Below are 19,760 nucleotides of genomic sequence, written 5' to 3'. Positions count from 1 at the left end.
GTGAGGGTGTGACAGGGAAAGAGGGGAACAAGTATGTCAGCTCTGTGATGAAAAAACAGTTCCTCAATGCATGGAGTAGTGACTGAAACAGTAGGTATTTAATAATCTTAAAAAAAATTAATGGAAACTTGTTCAATTTTTCTCTTTATCCTTAAAGTTCAGAAATTTTACATTTGTTTCTTTTCTCACCAGTTTTGTCTAGAATTTGATGAGTCCTTTTAGTCTGTGAGTTTAGATATTTCTTCAGGTCAAGGAAATTTTCCTCTATTATTTCTTGATTGTTGCCATTCTTCCATCTATTCCTTATATCCTTTTGGAACTCTTATCCTATATAATAAAAGCCTAATATGCTAAGTGTCTGGTCATTCATTCAACCAATCGAAGTGTAATATGCTAATGATATGCTAAAGCCACTCAACTGCATCCTATGATGTGCACTGACCACCAGGGGGCAGATGATCTGACTGGTAGGTTAGCTTGCTGCTGGAGTTTGGCTGATCAACAGAGTGAGATGTGCTAGACACACCCTGGAGCCCTCCCGTGGTCCTTCTCCAGCTGGTCAACCTCCCGTGTCCATCCCAGGCCTTGATCACACACCAGTGGGGTACCTTGGCCTGACCTGTGCCCTCTTGCAATCCAGGACCCCTCAGGGGATGTCGAAGAGCTAGTTTGGGCCCAATCCCACAGGCCAGGCAGAGGGAACCCACTGGTGCATGGATTTGTGCACCAGGCCTCTAGTTATATATTTACATAGTGAATTATCTTGGACCTATCTTCCAAGGCTTCTATCTTTTCCCTCTGATTTCTTTCTCTTTATGCTTTGAGCTTTAGGTATTTGTTCTTTTGATTATCCAGTTTTCCAATTAGGGTCTCAATAGACATTATCCTCTTCTTAAATGTATCTACTTGTTTATTTAGTTGGTAAATTATTCAGTGCTTTTCTTTTGATGGATATATGCTCCATTTGTTTTGAGTGATACCCTCTCCTTGGTGCTGGGTCCTTCAGATTTGTTCTTTTCCTTTGTCATCCATTGTCAGCTCTTTAGGGCCAAGGAACATTGATTTTTTCCTCTTATGGGAGCCCCATAAATGTTCAAATGTAAAGTATTATCTATCCCTTAGGCCAAGGTTAGAGGTTTTAAAACAGGTTTGCTGTAAGTCTTGCACATTTCTGCATTCAGAATTAGGAAAGACTCACTATTTCAGCTTCTTCCTGGCCTCTTACAGACTACCAGGGTCAGACACAATCATACTAGGTTACTTTTTTTACTCTCTTCCTTTGCCTCAACCATAAGACCTGCATATCTCTGTGGGCCAAGTTATATCTAGGGTACACTGTTATCTGATCCTCTGATTTCTAATGCTATTCTCCAGCTTGAGTCTTCTAATGACCTTTCTACCATCACAATCTTGTTTATGACCCAAAGAATCCTATATTTTTAAAGCCTTCTTGGAATAATTCTACTCCACTTTGACAAGTTTCTTTATATCCACTCAGAACTTAGGTATTCAAATTTTTTTAAATATATATTTTATTGATTTTTTACAGAGAGAAAGAGAGAGGGAGATAGAAACATTGATGAGAGAGAATCATCAATCAGCTGCCTCTTGCACACCCCCTACTGGGGATGTGCCCGCAACTAAGGTACGTGCCCTTGACTGGAATCAAATCTGGGATCTTTCAGTCCACAGGCTGATGCTCTATCCACTGAGCCGAACACCGGTTTTGGCAGGTGTTCAATTTTTAATGTATACTTGTACCTCACTTGAAGCAAGACAAATTTGTGAAAATATTGATTAATGCATAAGATAAACCAGGCAGTAACTTTGATTTATCAAGATTTTCAAAATAGTATTGTTTCAATTAAACCTCTGTGTGTGTTTTTTCTCTAAAAGTTACTTAATTTGAGAAAATTTAATTCATGCATATATTTTAGGATCAAATTATTTGCTGAAATTTTGGCAATTTAGTATATTTTTAAAAATGTACTTTATTTTTGAGAATATTACAGATGTCACCCATTTTCCCCCTTTTTTTCCTCTCCCCCCAAGTCCCTCACTCCACCCCAGGGCTTCATCTGTTTATTATATTTGTCCATTGGCTATGCATATATGCTTGTAAGTTATTTGGCTAATCTCTTCCCGCCCTCCTTCTTGCCTTCCCTCTGAGATCTTTCAGTCTGTTTCATGCTCCCATGTCTGTGGTCCTATCTTATTTATCAATTTAATTTGTTCCTTAGATTCCACATAGAAGTGAGATCATGTGATATTTGTCTTTCTCTGATTCGCTCACTTCACTTAGCATAATACTCTCCAGGTCCATCCATGCTGTCTCAAAGAGTAAGATATCCTTCTTTTTATACAGCTGCATAGTATTCCATTGTGTAAATGTACCACAGCTTTTTTATCCACTCCTATACTGATGGGCACTTGGGCTGTTTCCAGATTTTAGCTATTGTAAATAATGCTGCTATAAACATAGAGGTGCATATACTCTTTCTGATTGGTGTTTTCAGATTCTCAGTATATATTCCTAGAAGTGGGATCACTGGATCAAATGGAACAGCTACTGTGTTCTGTATACTGAAAAATTTCAATAAATATTTAATCAACCAGGGTGTGTATCAAGTCCAAATTATAATAATTATTTGGATAATAGTGATGTTACTACAGTGAAACATATTCTAAAGTGAATCATAACATTGCAGTACAATGGTCCCAAAGTTGCTTCCTTCTTTCAGAATCCATGGCCTGATTACGAGTTTGGCATTGAAGGTATAGAAAAAGAAAAATCATGAACAGAAAATTGGTAACATCTAGAAATGATAACTGAAGCATACATTTATTACTATTCTTATGTATTTATTCTATTTTTCTGGTTTCTTTTTCTTCAACATATTATTTAATTTAACCCAGATTATTTTCTTAGATCTTTGCAGTTGTTTTCTCAAAATCTAAATAGACACATGCATTTTCATTATTAGATGAAAAACAGACCAATTTTATAAAAACTGTGTATTCTAGAATTGCCAGATTATTGCATTTATTGAATCCTTATAAGAGAAGTACACACTTTTCTGGGCTCTCTATTATATAAGTGTCATTTTATCTTGATCTTTTCAGCCAGGTGTAACTGCTATTTTAACTTTGAATAGGGAATGACAAAATTTAGTAACTTGAAGAGAAACCTATTTAGTTCTTTTAAAAAATACATTTTTATTGATTTCAGAGAAGAAGGGGAATAGAGAGAGAGAGAGAGAGAGAGAGATAGAAACATCAATGATGAGAGAGAACCATTGATCAGCTGCCTCCTGCATGCCGCACATTGGGGATGGAGCCCGCAACACAGGCACGTGCCCTGACTGGGAATCAAACCATGACTTACTGGTTCATAGGTCAACACTCAACCACTGAGCCACCCTAACCAGGCCATAATTAGTTCTTATAGTGTTGAGTAGAAATTTCTCTGTCTAGAATTAAATTTGCATACAGAATCTAAATACTTTAGACATATTGGCTTTCAGGAGGGTAAAAAAAATCCATATGAAATGAAAGAAATACTGTCATGCACTACAACATGAGTGAACCCTGAGGAAATAAGTCATTCAGAGAAGGACAAGTTCTGTATGATTCTACTTATTTGAGGTATGTAAAGTAGTCAGAATAGGGCCAAATATACGGTGATGGAGGATGATTTGACTTTAGGTGGTGGAAACACAATGCAATATACAGAACATATATCTTAGAAACATATATGACTTAAAACCTATATGTCTTCATTAACCAATGTCACTCCAATAAATTTAGTAAAAACAAAAAACAAAACAAAATGAAACCTCATAGAACCAGAAAGTAGAATGACAGTTGTCAGGGGCTGCAGGGAAGGGAGTTCAATGAATATAGATCTTCAGTTATGCAAGAATAAAAAATATTTTTAAGATCAGATGTATAACACTGTGTGTATAGCTAACAACTGTATATGTAAACATTTGTTAAAAGGCTACATCACACATTGTGTTTTTTTAACTATAATTTAAAAATCCATATCAATTTCAGCACTCATCATTTTTTGTAGCTTCTGGTATAAAAACACCTTCATTTTTTAAAAAAGAAATTTGGCAACTAGCAACTTTACAATCTATACCAGGGTCTTTTGATATTTTAAAAACTATATTTCTTCTGTTTAGTTACAGCAAGGGAAATAAAATTGGAAAGTAGCTGCTGAGCTTCCCCATCATATTTTGAGATCAAAAGTTCATTGATATCAATGTTTGTGATTCCAGAGCCTTTTACTATCTCTGAGAGATGGTTGCAAGCCCCAAGCAGCCAATTTGTTTCTAATGGAATTTGCCTCATTATAGTAGGGTTTGGAAAAGGTTTATTTTCCAAATTCTTCCCAAGTATGTTTCATTGAGATTTGAATGGCTTTAAAAATGGGCAACAGCTGTTAGGTATCTCATTGCCCTTCATGCTAAAAGATGATACTGCTGACATGGTTTCTTCCTGCAATGCATGTTGCTGGTAAAAAAAAACATTATAAAGTCTGTGTTCCCACCCCTACTGATCTCTCCATGTGTTCTTTGCATACCTATAGTTGCTTTAAAGTCTTGTCACCGACAGTTGCTAGAATTATACTCTATAGGAGTGTGACCTTTTAGTTCAGTTTTTGTACTCCATCTCTAATGGTATATCCCTGTTTTTTGTTGTTTTGTTTTGTTTTGTTTGTTTGTTTTGTTTTTTTCCATTTGCATTGGCTGCTTTATTAAAAGCTTAAAACTCCCAATATAGCATTCATCCAAAGTGTCCCTTCTTGATTCTGGGAGGCTATATCTGGGCGTGAGGCAACGATTCAGTACTATGAATCAGTGAAGGGCTTGCCCTTTACCAGACTGAGCTTGCTTTCTCCTGAGTTTTTGTTGTCATTTTTGGTTACTTTATTTATTTTTTATTTATTTATCCTTCAGTGACTACAGTATCAGGTCACATAGCCATTCCTCCCCACAGGTCACACTTTGGTCAGAATGTCTTTGGTGTATTCATTAACTGAGTCTGCACTCACTCCCCAGGTGGACAGTCTGTTCATGGAGATACATGTGTGTCGGGTTGCCAGATGAAAGAGAACATCATTGGCCCAGAAAGCCTGTTGATTTGTGTTTGTTTTTCTAAAGCCAGATAGCATGAGAAGAGTGCTCTTCTCCACTGCACCCCTGCAAGTATCACTATTTAGAGCTTAATTCAACAGCCAAAATACATGGCTTCATGGAGGCCTTTGAAACCTGACTATTCTGTTCCCTAAAAGCACAATATGCATCGTACTGAATTCCCTTGCACATCAAATATTATTCAAAATATTGGAGTTTACCTCTAAGCCTCCTTAAATAAACAAAACTAAATATTATTTACTTTGGGAAAGTGGTACAGTAACAAAAACACATTACCATGCCTTCAGAGTAAAGCCATATCTTAGCCAAATGCCTTAAAAGTGAAAGCGGGAATAGAAAGGAAGTAAAAACTCTAACAACTAGGCAATGGCAACAACTGAAAAAACACAAAGATATGCAAATGATTTTGTTTAAATCACCACTGAGGCATTGTCTTCAATGGTTAGTATCCTCAGGATTTGATGCCTTCAATTATAATGTAAACATATTGATGTACTGAACAGGCTGGATGCAACCTCACACCTTCTTGACAATCACTTGGAATTTTAATTAATTTTCTTTTCAGACATTAACTCTGCCAAAGCGTAGTTCCTTAATATTAACAGCTTAAACCTATAGAATACTTACATATGCTTCTCACATATTTTACCTGGATATACTATTCAACGATTATAACAGATTTTTGAAGTAGTTGTTCTTATCACCATTTTATACATGAAAAAGTTAAGATTGAATAGCTTTAGGTATTTCTCTTGAATATGAGTATATGGCAAGTTTTGTAGCCATATAAGTCCAGTGTAAAGAAAATTAACACAGTTACCAGCACCTTCTGCTTCTTTTTTTTTTAAATATATTTTATTGATTTTTTACAGAGAAGAAGGGAGAGAGAGAGAGAGCTAGAAACGTCGATGAGAGAGAAACATCGACCAGCTGCCTCTTGCACACCCCCCACCGGGGATGTGCCCACAACTAATGTACATGCCCTTGACCGGAATCGAACCTGGGACCCCTCAGTCTGCAGACCGATGCTCTATTCACTGAACCAAACCAGTTTCGGCACCTTCTGCTTCTTAATGTCATTTTTAAAAACTCTTATCTAAATGTAATTTTTTACATTGCCCAGCATTATGGAACCATCTAGAACTTTTTTCTTAGTAATGTGTCCACGGCCTCACTTTTTCACACTAGCCTCATTATTTCTTGTTTAATATCATAAAACTAGTACAGGAAAAACTTAAAATTTGAGGACAGATTAACTACAGAGTCCACAGGCTTAACTGCTACCTAGTATTGCTTTCTCTGCTCCCTCTATCACCATCAATCTCTGTTTTTTAAGTAGGGCATGAAATATCCAGATATGTATTCACCTCCCTGCTCTACAGTGGGCTTATTATTATTTTATATAGAAAGGAAGAGTCAAGCTTTCTTGGCTATCTGAGGCAAAATGGAGAGATAGACAAGAGGATAAGCACTGTCATGGAGATGATCTCATTAGGCTCACGGTCTATTTGAAACAAGGAGTCTGAAATAAGCCAGGGAGGTGATTGCTTCCCTGGGGTGAAAACTAGGCAATGAGATGGTCAGACAAGACTTGAAAAACTCACACAGATATTAAAGAACTCAGTGAACAACATGTGTGGAACCCCAGGAAAGAACTTGAATTTCACAGTCAGAAACCCAGACTAACACACTGTGCAGCAAAGATCAGGATTAAGGTAAAGAATTTGGACACTATATATGAGATAATAGCAACAAGAAGGATCTTGTTATGGAACCAACCTTGTGTCTCATGTTCGGGGCATTCAGAGACTTCCTGTTAAAGTAGTCAGTCTCTAAATTTGGCTAATCAGGTTATGCAAGTGGAAATATATGCCTTTTTTTTTCTTTTAAGCAAAATTGGAAAATAAGAAATCTAAGATAAAAGCAGTTCTTGAAACTCACCACCCCCTTTAAATGTCTGCTGTCAGGGAAATATTCTGTTTGTTAATCCTCATCTAAGTATACTTTTTCAATAATTTTTAGAAAGAGTGGAGGGAGGGAGAGAGGCAGAGAGATAGAAACATCGATGTGAGAGGGACACATCGATTGGTTGCCTCCTGCACACGCCACTGTCTAGAGCACATGTGTCAAACACAAGGCCCGCGGGCCAAATCCGTCCCGCCAGGCCTTGCAATGTGGCCCGCACCGCGCTGTCATCACTGCACTCTGCTGCATTTCCATCACAATGACAGTTTATGACTGTTCAGTAAACCATTCGGCCCGTGATTTAGGCTGGATTTTAGATTTTGGCCCCTTCTCTGATTGAGTTCGACACCCCTAGTAGAGATAGAACTTGTGATCCTCCAGTCCTTGGGCTGCTGCTCTATCCACTGAACCAAACCAGCTAGGGCTCAGGGAAAGATTTGGTATCAGTCATTTTTACATCAATGTGAATAAGGTCATTTATGTGTTGTTTCTCCTGGGGGCTTTTACATTTGCAGCCTTGGCTCTCAATTTAGAATAAAAATCTTCATCCTGACTCACAGGAATTTTTATCCCATGCAACAGGATAGAAGTAGATTTAGACAGGGGAGCAGGTCTTCTCAGCATTACAAATAACAAGCCACTTTGCCTGCTCTTTTCTCCTGCCTTGCCAATCTTGATCTTCCAGCCACTGAGAATGCCATAATTGGGTGACTCATTTCAAGTTGGAAGTCTTTTGTGTGTCTTTTTGTTATAGTCAGAATAGAAATTGAAAATATTAGAAGATAACAAAACAAAGTTGACCTTTTTAGTTAATGCAGCTTTATGTGAGCACAGCAGTTTTATTGGTAAGTTTCCTGTCGTGACTAGTGTTTATAATTAAGGTGATTCAGAATTGTCAGGTAACTGCAATTTTCCTATCAATTGTAATTCTTAGAATTTAGTGAAAGGGAAACAAAGAGAAATTGAAGTTTATGCCTCTGTGGTTAAATTGCAAGAGCACAGCTCTCAGTTGGTAATTCATCCACTGGACCTGCAAGAGGCTGAACTCGGATAAAACAGGTGCCCTCTCTCAGGTCTGTCTACCTTAGACACGATGAGGCCAGTGTGAAGGAATAAGGAGATGGACACATGATTTGAAAAGAAATCTATATGGTTTCAGAATGAGGGGTAATACATCGCAAGGGTTTAGAGTTCAATGACATTAAGGCAAAGAAGCTACTAATACTTGTTAATTTTTCCCTAGATTGAACTCATAGCTAAAAACATCAATATGCACTCAAACTCAGGGCTTAAAAGAAATACCAAATATTTTCGTGTGAAGTATATACTTTTTTGTGGCTCTACCACTTTATCATTGTGTAAGCTCAGACTAGCTACTTAAACTCAGTAAGTTTCAGTGCCATTCTCATAAGAGGAATGATAATAGCATATTCTTCATTTGGTTATTGTGAGAAGTAAATGAGATAATAAATGTAAATCACTCAGCACAGAGCCTGGAACATAGCAGATATTGAATAATAGAATCTATTATTATTTCTTTCTTTTGTTAAGACAACCCTGTACAGTAAGGAGATAAAATATTAATACTCATATAACAAATACAGAAACTGAATCTCAGGCATTAAATTATTATTCAAAGTTGGTAAGTAAAAGAGTCAAGTCTATAATGTATAAATGTAATTATTGTTACTTTTAGGAATTTAACTCTTGTGTGTATATATACATATCTGTGTATTTTCTTTGCACAGAATCAGGTTTGTGATGAAAAAGGGGTCACATACTAAACCTGATAAGTTCAGGGAAAACCTACAGGGCGCCTTACAAACTCAGAGATCTAAACTAATCACACAGGATGATGTGAAATTAAAACTTCTTACCTAAAAGTAAGTTATGGCAGGTTGTCATGTCTTTTTTGTGGGGTTTGTGTGTGTGTGTGTGTGTGTGTGTGTGTGTGTGTTTTGTTATTGCTTATCTGAGGATATTTTTTTTTTCCCATTGATTTTTATGGAGAGTGGAAGAGAGAGAGAAAGACATAGAGAAACATTGTTGTGAGAGAAACTCATCGATTGGTTGTCTCCTGCAGGAGCCCCGACCAGGATTGCCAGCCCTTCTGGATTGGCCTATGGATGGGAAGACATCTACTAGAGACAACTTTTGCTCAGTGGTCTAGGCAGTGTGCCACAGGGTAAGGAAGAAGAAAGTAAACAGACAGCATTATGACAATGAAATAACTTAGTATGTAAGAGAGAGCTGGGAAGACTTTTAGCTATTGCTATGCCAAGGAACTTTGAGGATAGAAGATTACATATACATTGAATTTCTTCTAATTTCTGTGTGAAGTGCTATGTATATCTTCTGGGCCTTCCTAGAGTTATTATTATTTTTTTAATGCAACTCTATTCATAGATTGGGCCACACAGGGTCCTTTTATTTTTTGGGGGTTACATACAGCTATAACAGTCATAACTTTATTCAGAGGAAGCAACCATAATTGGAGAATAATAAAGTACAACATTGTACTTGACTTACAACTTGGGGAGAAGTAAAAATAGATAGAAATTTTTAACTTTTAGGTGCATAGACTCATCAAAATTTCTTCCTCATTTGATGATCAAAATAAGCTGATGAACCCAATATATCTATGGATATTGAAGCATGAAACAGACTGTTGCATCTCAGAGGGAAGGTAGGGGTGGGTAGGTGGGTGAGAAGAGATAAACTAAAGAACTTATGTGCATATATGCATCATCCATGGACACAGACAATAAGGTGGTGAAGGCCTGGGGTGGGTGTGGGGGCTGACTAGAAGAGGTCGATGGGGAAAAATGGGGTGGGAGAGCATATGTAATACTTTCAACAATAAAGATAAAAAGATAAAAAATAAAAACTGCCTCCTCTATGGCCCCTCAGATAAAGAACAAAATGAAAATAATTCGGTGACCTTACTCCAAGCTTTAATCAGACATGAATACCAATGTTGAAGAGACAGCTATATGGAAAGAAGCTGCTTGGCTATCCCTTCACAACTGATGTTCAAATATGTTAATACAGTCACATACCTCTTAATGATAGGGATAAGTTCTGAGAAATTTGTTGTTAGGCAATTTTACCATTGTGTGAATGTCATAGAGTTTACTTAAACAAATCTAGGTCATCAGTCTTCTACACCTAGGCTGTATGGTATAGCCATTTGCTTTTAGGCTACAAACTTCTACAGCATGTTACTGAGCTGAATTTTATAAACAATTATAAACTGGTGTGTCTAAACATACCTAAATATAGAAAATATACAGTGAAAACATGGTATTATCAGGCACTTACCATAAATGGAGCTTGCAGGACTGGAAGTTGCTCTGGGTGAGTCAGTGAGAGAGTGGTGAGTGAATGTGAGGGTCTGGGACATTGCTGTGCACTACTGTAGAATTGATAAACACTGTCTACTTAGGCTACATGAAATTTCTTAAACAACACAAGATTGAATCAAGCACAAGCAAAAATGATGCAATCAGTGCTGTGTATGAGGCCACTGCTGGCATAATGTAGTAGCCTGGTTTACAGCAAACCCTTTTTTATGTAAGTAGAAAGCTTATTCTCTACCTAGAGGCCTGATCCTTCGGCCTGGCCTGCGGCATCAGTGGACCTCCGTGCTACCATAGCTGGCCTTACCCGCCAGCTTATCCACCTCACTGTTTGGGTCAATCCCACACAGCCTGAAATAGTGTGTGAAGTGGCAGGCAGCCAGGGAGTAGCCAGAGCCCTGGCTGGGTGCTGCGCTGCTCCCACTTATCTCGGCCCCTCTGTGCCTACCACAGGGCCATTCAGGCCTGCAAGGGGGAGTGTCCGTAGGAGACGCTGCTGCTGCTGCTGCTGCTGCCACAGTGGCATTTGCCAGCTGTCAGCCCGGCGCCCAGTGCCCATTTATCAGCTGAGCAGCTCTCCTGCTGTGGGAGTGCACTGACCACCAGGGGGCGGGGGCAGCTCCTGCATTAAGCATCTTCCCCCTGGTGTCCAGTGTGAGTCATAGCTACTGACTGGTCCTCTGGTTGTCTGGTCACTTAGGCTTTTTTATCCTATATAATAAAAGCCTAATATGCAAAACAACTGAATGGTGGAATGACCAGTGGAACGACCAGTCGCTATGACACACACTGACTACAAGGGGGCAGATGCTCAATGCAGGAGCTGCCTCCAGTCCACAGGCCCCAGGCCAGCCAAAGTGAGTGCCAGCAGCCCCTCCACCCCAATCACTCCACCAGTCACCCCACAGAAGGAGGCAACCATTGCTGGTGGGGAGGGGGCTCTCTGGTGAGCAGGCAGTGGCAGGGTGTGGGGCAGGCCGGCGAGCAGGTGGAGCCAGGTTTGCCAAGGTAGGTTCCAGTAGGGCCCCCCCATCACCCTGCCAGTTACCCCACAAATTGGCCCTGATCACCAGGCAGGCCTAGAGACCCTACCCATGCATGAATTTTGTGTACTGAGCCTCTTACAGGGGTCCTCAAACTTTTTAAAGTGGGGGCCAGATCACGGTCCCTCAGAGAGCTGGAGGGCCGGACTATATGAACTACTAATTCCTACTGTAACACCTCGGCTGCGCTCACTGCCCAAAAAACCTGGCGGGATCAGACTCCTCTGCAGGCCGCATGTGGCCCGCGGGCTGTAGTTTGAAGACGCCTGCTAGTATATAGATAATGATTAAAAAGAACAGTAGAGTAAATACACAGATCAGTAGCATAGTTTTTTATTGTCACTATAAAGCTTATGCACTGTTCATAATTGCATGTGATATACTTTTATATGACTTGTAGCACAGTAGGTTTGTTTACACATTTACATGAGTAATGTGTTGTGCTATGACCTTATGATGTCTCCACATCACTAGCAAATAGGAGGTGTTCAGCTTTATTGTAATCTTCTGAGAGCACCATTTTACATGTGGTCTGTAGTTGACCCAAATATTATGTGGGGCATGACTAAACAAAAAACTGGCTGTAGTGTACATTTTTCTAGCTGCCCTTCTCTGTTTTATCCTTTATGTTGCTCTCTAATTAAATGCCATTTAAAACAATGCTTTTCTATGTCACAGATACTCGGTCTTCTTTTTACTTAAAAAAATATTTTTTAAATTGATTTCAGAGAGGAAGGGAGATGGAGAGATAGAAACATCAATGACTAGAGAGAATCATTGATCGACTGCCTCCTGCCTGCCTCCTACTGGTTATCAAGCCTGCAAGCTGGTCATGTGCCCTTGACCAGAATTGAACCTGGGATCCTTCAGTCTGCAGGATACAAACCAGCTAGGACAATACTTGGTCTTCTCAAGCATAGCCAACACTTTTCAGTACAATCAATGAAGAGAAGTAAAATTGTTTACTTTCTTTCAGTCATCCCCTTTTCTCCTTTGAAAACTGCAGTTTCAAATGAAAGTATCAGCTTTTGAACTCTGTCAAAATCTAAAGCCCACAGCATTTTTTAATAGTCTTGCAACTTTATCGAGATCTCTGAAGCCTGTTACCTATGGACTGTTTGAAGTTTCCGTGATTCAGGTAGAATTCAGACTTTGCAGGAAAGCTAACCTTTCAGTGAAAACCTTGCTTGTGAGTGTATATTTTCTCCCTGATTTGAGCCAAGTGCAAAATACTTAAAATCTTGCTCTGAACAGAAGAAAATGTTTCCTTTCTCACCCCAGAACTGATGGCTTTCCTGTTTTTCTCTAATAAAAACTTTGCCAGCTATCTGCTGGCACTAGAGGGTAAAGGCAAATAGTGAGGGGGAACCTGCTGAGGAATTTTATAACTGTTAAAATGAAGAATGGTAATGCAGCTAAACAATTTCTGGTTATGTGGTCTTAAAGATTTATATATATGATTTTGAAATATCATTCACTAATCACATCATCCTGCTAATCTCCTTTATTTTTATAAATATAATAGAGGCCCAATGCACAAAATTTGTGCAAGGCCCTTGGCCCTGGCCTCCACCCGCCACCACTGCAGCTTGGAGTCTCTGCTGCCTCTGCCTCAGCCCCTGTCCCTGTGACTTTGTCCCAAAGAAAGGACATCAGGTCTAATTAGCATATTATGCTTTTATTAGTATAGATATATATTTTTTTATTCACTTGTTGGCTAATGAAATAATGTGGATAATGTGAAACTAGCACAGAGAACATGAAATAATTCCTCTGTGATGTGATCTTATTTGGATTGGGACCACCACTGAGAGAATTATGTAAGGTTTCAAATCAGAAATATGTGCACACCGAGCTTTGAGCCAAGTAGTTTTCAACATTTTTGTAATGGCAACATCCAGTAATGCCAGTAATTTGATTTTGTGAAACATGTGCACCATTCTAAGTGGTATAAATAGATGACTACTAGACTTCCTGGGTAATCACTTCATAAGTTATAAAAATGTCTAATCACTATGTTATATGCCTGAAACTTATGTAAAATTATATGTCAACTGCAATTAAAAATAAATTAAAAATAAATGGTATAAACAATATAGTTTAAAACAAAGTAGATGACCAATGAATTTGCCTTGATAAAAATTATACTATGTTGATATTGAGATAATTAGGAATATAAAATTCATGTTTAGATGTTATGGCTAAAAATAATGGTTCCTTATGATGGACAATGTAATATGTTGAATGACCAACGGAGTTCTTTACTTTTTCTATCCCTGAATTTTAGCATTCCAATTTTAACTGGTTTCTCTACTAAATTTGTTTACTTCTAGGAAGCCAATGAATATAAATTAGATTACTGAAAATCTGTAATTACTATTAGATCTATTTATAAGTTCAGTACTTGCACATTTTTATTAGCAGTCTGAATGCTAATTATCAAGTTTTTATATTTCTCTAAAGCTAGCAATTGTAGAGTACACAGCAGAAAATATTAATTATTATTATAAAGATTAATTAAAACTTGAAAGCAAAGCTTTAATAAGTATAAATACTATTTATGTTCAAATGTGAAAAGTACACACTAATTATTATTTTACAAAACCCTAGCTTTAGACTCTCAGATACCCAGAAATATGGGGTGGTGATGGGTGTAGGAATGTAAGCTTTAGGGAGATTAGTATGTCTAGAATCAATCAACATATTAGGATTTTGAGAGGAAAAAACTACTTCTCCATATTGGTACAATGGTTAGTATTTTTAATAATGACAAAAAAAATAATGAGTGCAAAAACTTTGCTTCCATCTTCTTTGGTTACTCTACCACAATGGGAAAGGAAAGTTAAAAGCAGAAAGCAAAAAGGAAGCTTGTGCAATGCACAAATTCTGCCATCATATTTCTAGAAATTGTGAAGAATAAGGGAGTAATGGGAGGGAAGAAAGAAGAAATGAAGATGGGAGAAAATAGGATGCTTTAAATTTACATGATGTTTTAGTTTTAAACCCAACTAAAAAATATTCTAACCGATATCTTTTTCTTTATTTCATAATATGAGTTTAGCATGAACTGGGTTGAGTTATTTAGCAGTGACAGAACATTGTGGATTCTCTCATGAAGCAGGATAGGAAACGCTGAAGTTTTGGACTGCTCAAAGCACCTGGGTTTTCAGTTTTGTGTGTTGATACAAGATGGACTCACTACAAACAAATTATAGGAACCAGAGGCCAATTAACTCAAGCAAAAACCTAAATTTGATTAAACAGGAGCATCAACAAAGGCTGAGCTGAAGATAATGAAGACTCATTGGTAAAGAGTCTCCAATGACTGCCTCCATTTCTCTTCCTAACTCAGCATTATCACTTCCTTCCACACTATTTCACTAAATTGGCCACCATTAATCTCCTATCAAATCTATTAGCCATTTTTCTTAATTGATTTTTGACATTTGACTTTATTGACAAAAAAACCTTTTTCTGTCTTTCAGAATTTCTGCTCAACCTTTTTCCCCCACTCTACGTCCTGATGGTAAAGAGCGTGGCAAGAGCTGACACATAGAAGTGACTAGGTCAGTGTTCTCTCCCTCACTCCACCTGCTATACAAACTTTAATGTCCAAAGGGACCTTGTTGTTTATCATTTTTTCACTTCACATGCTTTTCATGAACAATATCATCTTTTCCTACAATTTTAACTGCTTTCTAAATATCCTCAACTTCAAATGTATGTAACAAATTTATGTCTCTCTCTTGAGCTGTGAACCTATCTATATACCCAATTGTCTATTAGAAATATTTGCCTGGATTTACTAGGGACAACTTAAACTTAACATGTCTGAATGTCAGCTCATTATGTTGCTACACAAACTTTTCTCCTTCTTCTTTTATTAATCTCTATGTATTTTATATCTCCACTAATGGCATTTCCAGTTAGAGGCTGGAAGTCTTTGCAAGTTTCCCCCTTTATTTTACAACCCACATCTAAGCAATCAACAAAATCTATTAACTATACTTTATAAAATAACTTTGTAGTATAGTCTTTAATCTGTTCTTTTGTCCTACTGACACTGCCTTAGTTCAGGTCCTCATAACTTTTCACTATACTAGAGCACTCCTCCAATTATGATTCTATACATCTTATGTCCTTCATAACGCTACTGAAGTTACCTTTCTGATATGAATATAAATATTCTACTCCATCTTAAAATTCTCTATTGACCTTACATTTAGATACAATAAAAATTCTATATATAACTCTTGTCTGATTTCTTCTAATTGCTCCAGTCCTATATCCCACCTGTCACTTACCCCTTGTCTCTGCATATATATCTTATGTATGATCCAGTATAGTTAAGTACTTTCAACCTCTAAACAATGGAGTCAGGAATTGAAGGTTTGAAACTTTATTCTGTGACTTTTTTTAGGTGTGTGACTTGTGGAAAATCATTTAACTTTTTGATGACTTAATTTCTTCATATTTAAAAATAGGAAAACACAGATGGAATGTGCATATTACATAAAAATAACATATGTAAGTGATATAATATGGTACTTAGTGTTTTTGATCTTCTTTAGCAATTTTGTTTTTTAATATATATTACACTGAGTGGCCAGATTATGATGATCTCTGAACTCATAATAATCTGGCCACTCAGTGCATATCCTATATAATAAAAGGCCAATATGCAAATTTTCCCCTTGACCAGGAGTTTGATCAGCAGGCAGGCAGGCCAACTGCCCATGTCCCCTCCCCCTGGCCAGGCTAGCCAGACCCCACCCATGCATGAATTCATGCACTGGACCTCTAATATATATAAACATTGAGTGGCCAAATTATTTTATATATATATATATATATATATATATATATATATATATATATATATGGCATAATATACTAATTAGACTGGATGTCCTTCTGAACAACATTCCAGACAAAGCCAGGGCTGTGGGTCCTGGGTGCCTGCTGGAAGCCCAAGGGAAGCCGTGGTCCTGGGTGCCAGAGGGAAGCCAGTGCCAGCAGCCAGGGGAAGGAAGGCCTACTCTTGCACAAATTTCATGCATCGGGCCTTTAGTATATATACTAGTCCATTGCGCTATATCTCACACAGTAGGCTGCTTGCCACTTCCTCGGGAGCCTGCGGGAACTGCAGTGCAGCACCAGGAGCCATGTTGCTTCAAAGGGAGCTGTGTGGCTTCTGTGAGAGCCAGAAGGGATCCACGCAGATTCTGCGGGAGGGAGCCATGCTACTTTCATGAGAGGCAGGCCCACCTTCTCCTTTCCCAGCCTGCACTTGGCCATGGAGGCTGTGGACTGGCCTCCCTGTTCCCCAGAGGCCCTCCGTGGCCGGGGCGCTGCCATGGTGATGAAGCAAGTATTGCCCCAGTTGCTCCATGCCTGCAGCCCAGAGGCCCTCCGCAGTGGTGACGAAGCAAGAATTCCGCCAGGCCACTCATACTGCCTGCTCTTCGTGTCAGTCCCCCAGGATTGGGGGACTCAGGGGAAGCTAAGGGGATTGAGTGCTGCCATCTTGTGGGTATGTGCCATATTTTGTGATGGAGTGATGGCTAATTTGCATATTTCCCTTTTATTATATAGGATGTATATACCATATAATAAGAGGGCAATTTTCAAATTGACCCTAATGGTGGAATGACCAGAATAACCACTTGACCAGTCACCATGACACAAGCTTACCTCCTCTGAGTTCCTTTACCTGGCTGGCAGGCTCCAATTACCCAATGGTGAATGGGGAACTGGGGTGGGTGGGGCCAGAGAACAAGTGGAATGGCTCAGTCCCTCTCCTGGTTGGCAGGCTCTGATCATCTGATCACAAACAGGGAACTGGGGGAGGGTGATGGGGGATGTGGGCAGAGCCAGGCCAAGGCCCCTGCCCCATTGGTCACCCCAGACACAGAGGGTGACCTGTGGCAGGGGTGGGGTTGACAAGCAGGTGGGAATGGCTGACCTCTAGGTCCCTTCCTTTGGCCATCAGACTCTGATCACCTGATGGAGAACGGGGAACTGGGGGGGGGTGGCAGGGGGGAGACTGGGCCAGCTATGGAAAGCCAGGGAAGATGGCTCTGATCGCAGGACAGGCCTAGGTACTGTACCCATGCACGAATTTTGTGTGCTGGGCCTCTAATATATATTACATTTTAGAGAGAGTGAAAGGGAGAGGGAGAAACAGAGAGAGAAACATTGATATGGGAGAGACACATTGATTGACTGTCTCCCACATGAGTACCGATCAGAGCCAGGGATCAAGTCTGAAACCAAGGTACATGCACTTGATTGGAATTAAACCCAATCACTTTAGTCCACAGGTCAACACTCTATCCACTGAGCCAAACCAGCTAGGGCACTTATATTTCCTTATTGTCATTTTATAGATGTTCTTAATTAAATGTCTTAAAAAAGAACTGGTGGCCCCATACATGGAATCCATGCATATTAAAAAGGGGATTAATTAGAGGAAATATTTTAATATTTCTGTTTGCCCTTTCTCGATAATAGAAGTGTCAGAGATTAAAGAAATTAGTAAAATGTATATGAAAATCTTCCTCCTGTCAGAGTCTGGGGTGCACTGAGGGACCCAGAGTCAAGTCCCTGCCCACCCACCTGTGCCTCAAAATTGCATAAGATCCAGACCCAGTCGGCCCCATCCCCATTGGGAGAGACCCAGACCCAGCAGCCCTACCCTTGTCAAGCCCCACCAGGAAGGAGGAGCAGCCTCAGGTCCCCTGGGCATGGTGCCAGAGCAGGAGGTGTGGCCTAAGGTCCCTTGCCTGGTGCCAGGATGGGAAGAACAGGCTGAGGTTTCCCCACCTGGCATTGAGGTAGGAGGTGTGCCTTGAGGACCCCATCAAGCCCCATCAGGCCAGAGACATGGCTTGAGGTCTCCTGTCAAGCCCCACCGAATGGGGGGCATGGACTGAGGTCCCCTGGCCCGGTGCTAGGGCAGGGGGAACCGCCTGAGTTCCCCCAGCCTGGGCCAGAGCATGGGGCATGCCTTGAGATCCCCTGTTGAGCCCCATCGGGCAGTGGGGGGCAACTTCAGGTCCCCTGCCCTGGCCCAGCACCACTCAGCCTCAGGTCCCTGCTGATTGCTCATTAAGGTTCATTACGGAAACTCAGCCTCTGCTGTGGTGCAGCCATCTTTGTGATGGTGTGAGGGTTAATTTCCATATTCCCTCTTTATATAGATAGATAGAACATAATATTTAATTGAATTAAATTACAGTTTTCTCAGCCTGTAGTCACAAATCCAGTCCTTCTGTTGCTCTTTTCTACAACCTCTCCAAATTCTCAACATGTGAAACTCAAGACTAAATGCAATATTTATATAAGAACCTAAAAAATAATAATATAGCATGAGCATATCTTTTTTCTTTTTCCTATTTATTATTATAGAATTGTAAGTTTCTGTCTACTATTATCTAACTATGCACTTACATTCAACTTATGAACCATTGGAAACTAGATTTAGTTCTACTGCTCAGAACTTAGTTGACCACTCTTCATTTATTTTCATTTGGACTCTCAGGGTAAAAATAAGTGATAACAAAACCACCAGTTGGATTTTTCAATCTGGCAAGCTGATTACATCAACTGGTCTAGTTCAAAATAATAAAACCAGTAGCCACCTGTAGAGACGGTCTTTGTATTTTTAAGATCAATTATCCCATTGAATTTTATACTATTTTCTGTCTTAAATTACTGTTTCTCATTTTGAGCTTTGTTCTTGTTTGGAAAGATGCCAGCAACCCTACCCAAATTGTTACATTCTACAACCTACTATGTTTTCAATTAGATTAGTCAAGTGAGTGTTTTGGATATAGCATATTGTATTGACCTTAGAGTAGAATAAAACTGAGTTGAAACTTAAGTTTCCTCATTTATAAAATGGTGATAAAAAATACTACAAAATTGATTGAATTGGATAATAGCAATTTGCTAGCATCAAGCCTGCCACATGGAAGACATACTCTAAAGATTAATATTCTCTTAGTCTTTGCCCTTTTTCTCACATAGGAGCAAGGTTCCATATGTTTCTTTTATGTAACACTAGAGGTCCAGTGTATGAATTTGTGCATGGGTGGGGTCCTTTGGCATAGCCTGTGGGGAATAGGCCAAAACCAACAGTCCAAGCTGCCTGCCACTTCTGCCTGCAGCTCCCACTCATCCTGGTCCCACTGTACCTGCTGCAGGCTCACACCCACTCTGTCCTTAAT

The 19,760-nt window shown here is 39.3% G+C and overlaps 1 long non-coding RNA gene across 1 annotated transcript in view; it reads right to left on the bottom strand.

Moving 5' to 3' along the window:
* Positions 1 to 19,760, bottom strand: part of LOC118720084 — a 265,048-nt gene that overhangs the window by 110,918 nt on the left and 134,370 nt on the right. The window contains exon 2 of the long non-coding RNA XR_004988353.2: positions 18,208 to 18,222. This is a non-coding gene — a long non-coding RNA (uncharacterized LOC118720084). The remainder of the gene's footprint in view (positions 1 to 18,207; positions 18,223 to 19,760) is intronic.

This window comes from Pipistrellus kuhlii, unplaced genomic scaffold (assembly GCF_014108245.1).
Source record: "Pipistrellus kuhlii isolate mPipKuh1 unplaced genomic scaffold, mPipKuh1.p scaffold_m20_p_16, whole genome shotgun sequence".
Classification (NCBI taxonomy): domain Eukaryota; kingdom Metazoa; phylum Chordata; class Mammalia; order Chiroptera; family Vespertilionidae; genus Pipistrellus; species Pipistrellus kuhlii.
Note: the sequence above shows the minus strand (reverse complement) of the source record. Positions and strands in the feature narration are given on the sequence as shown.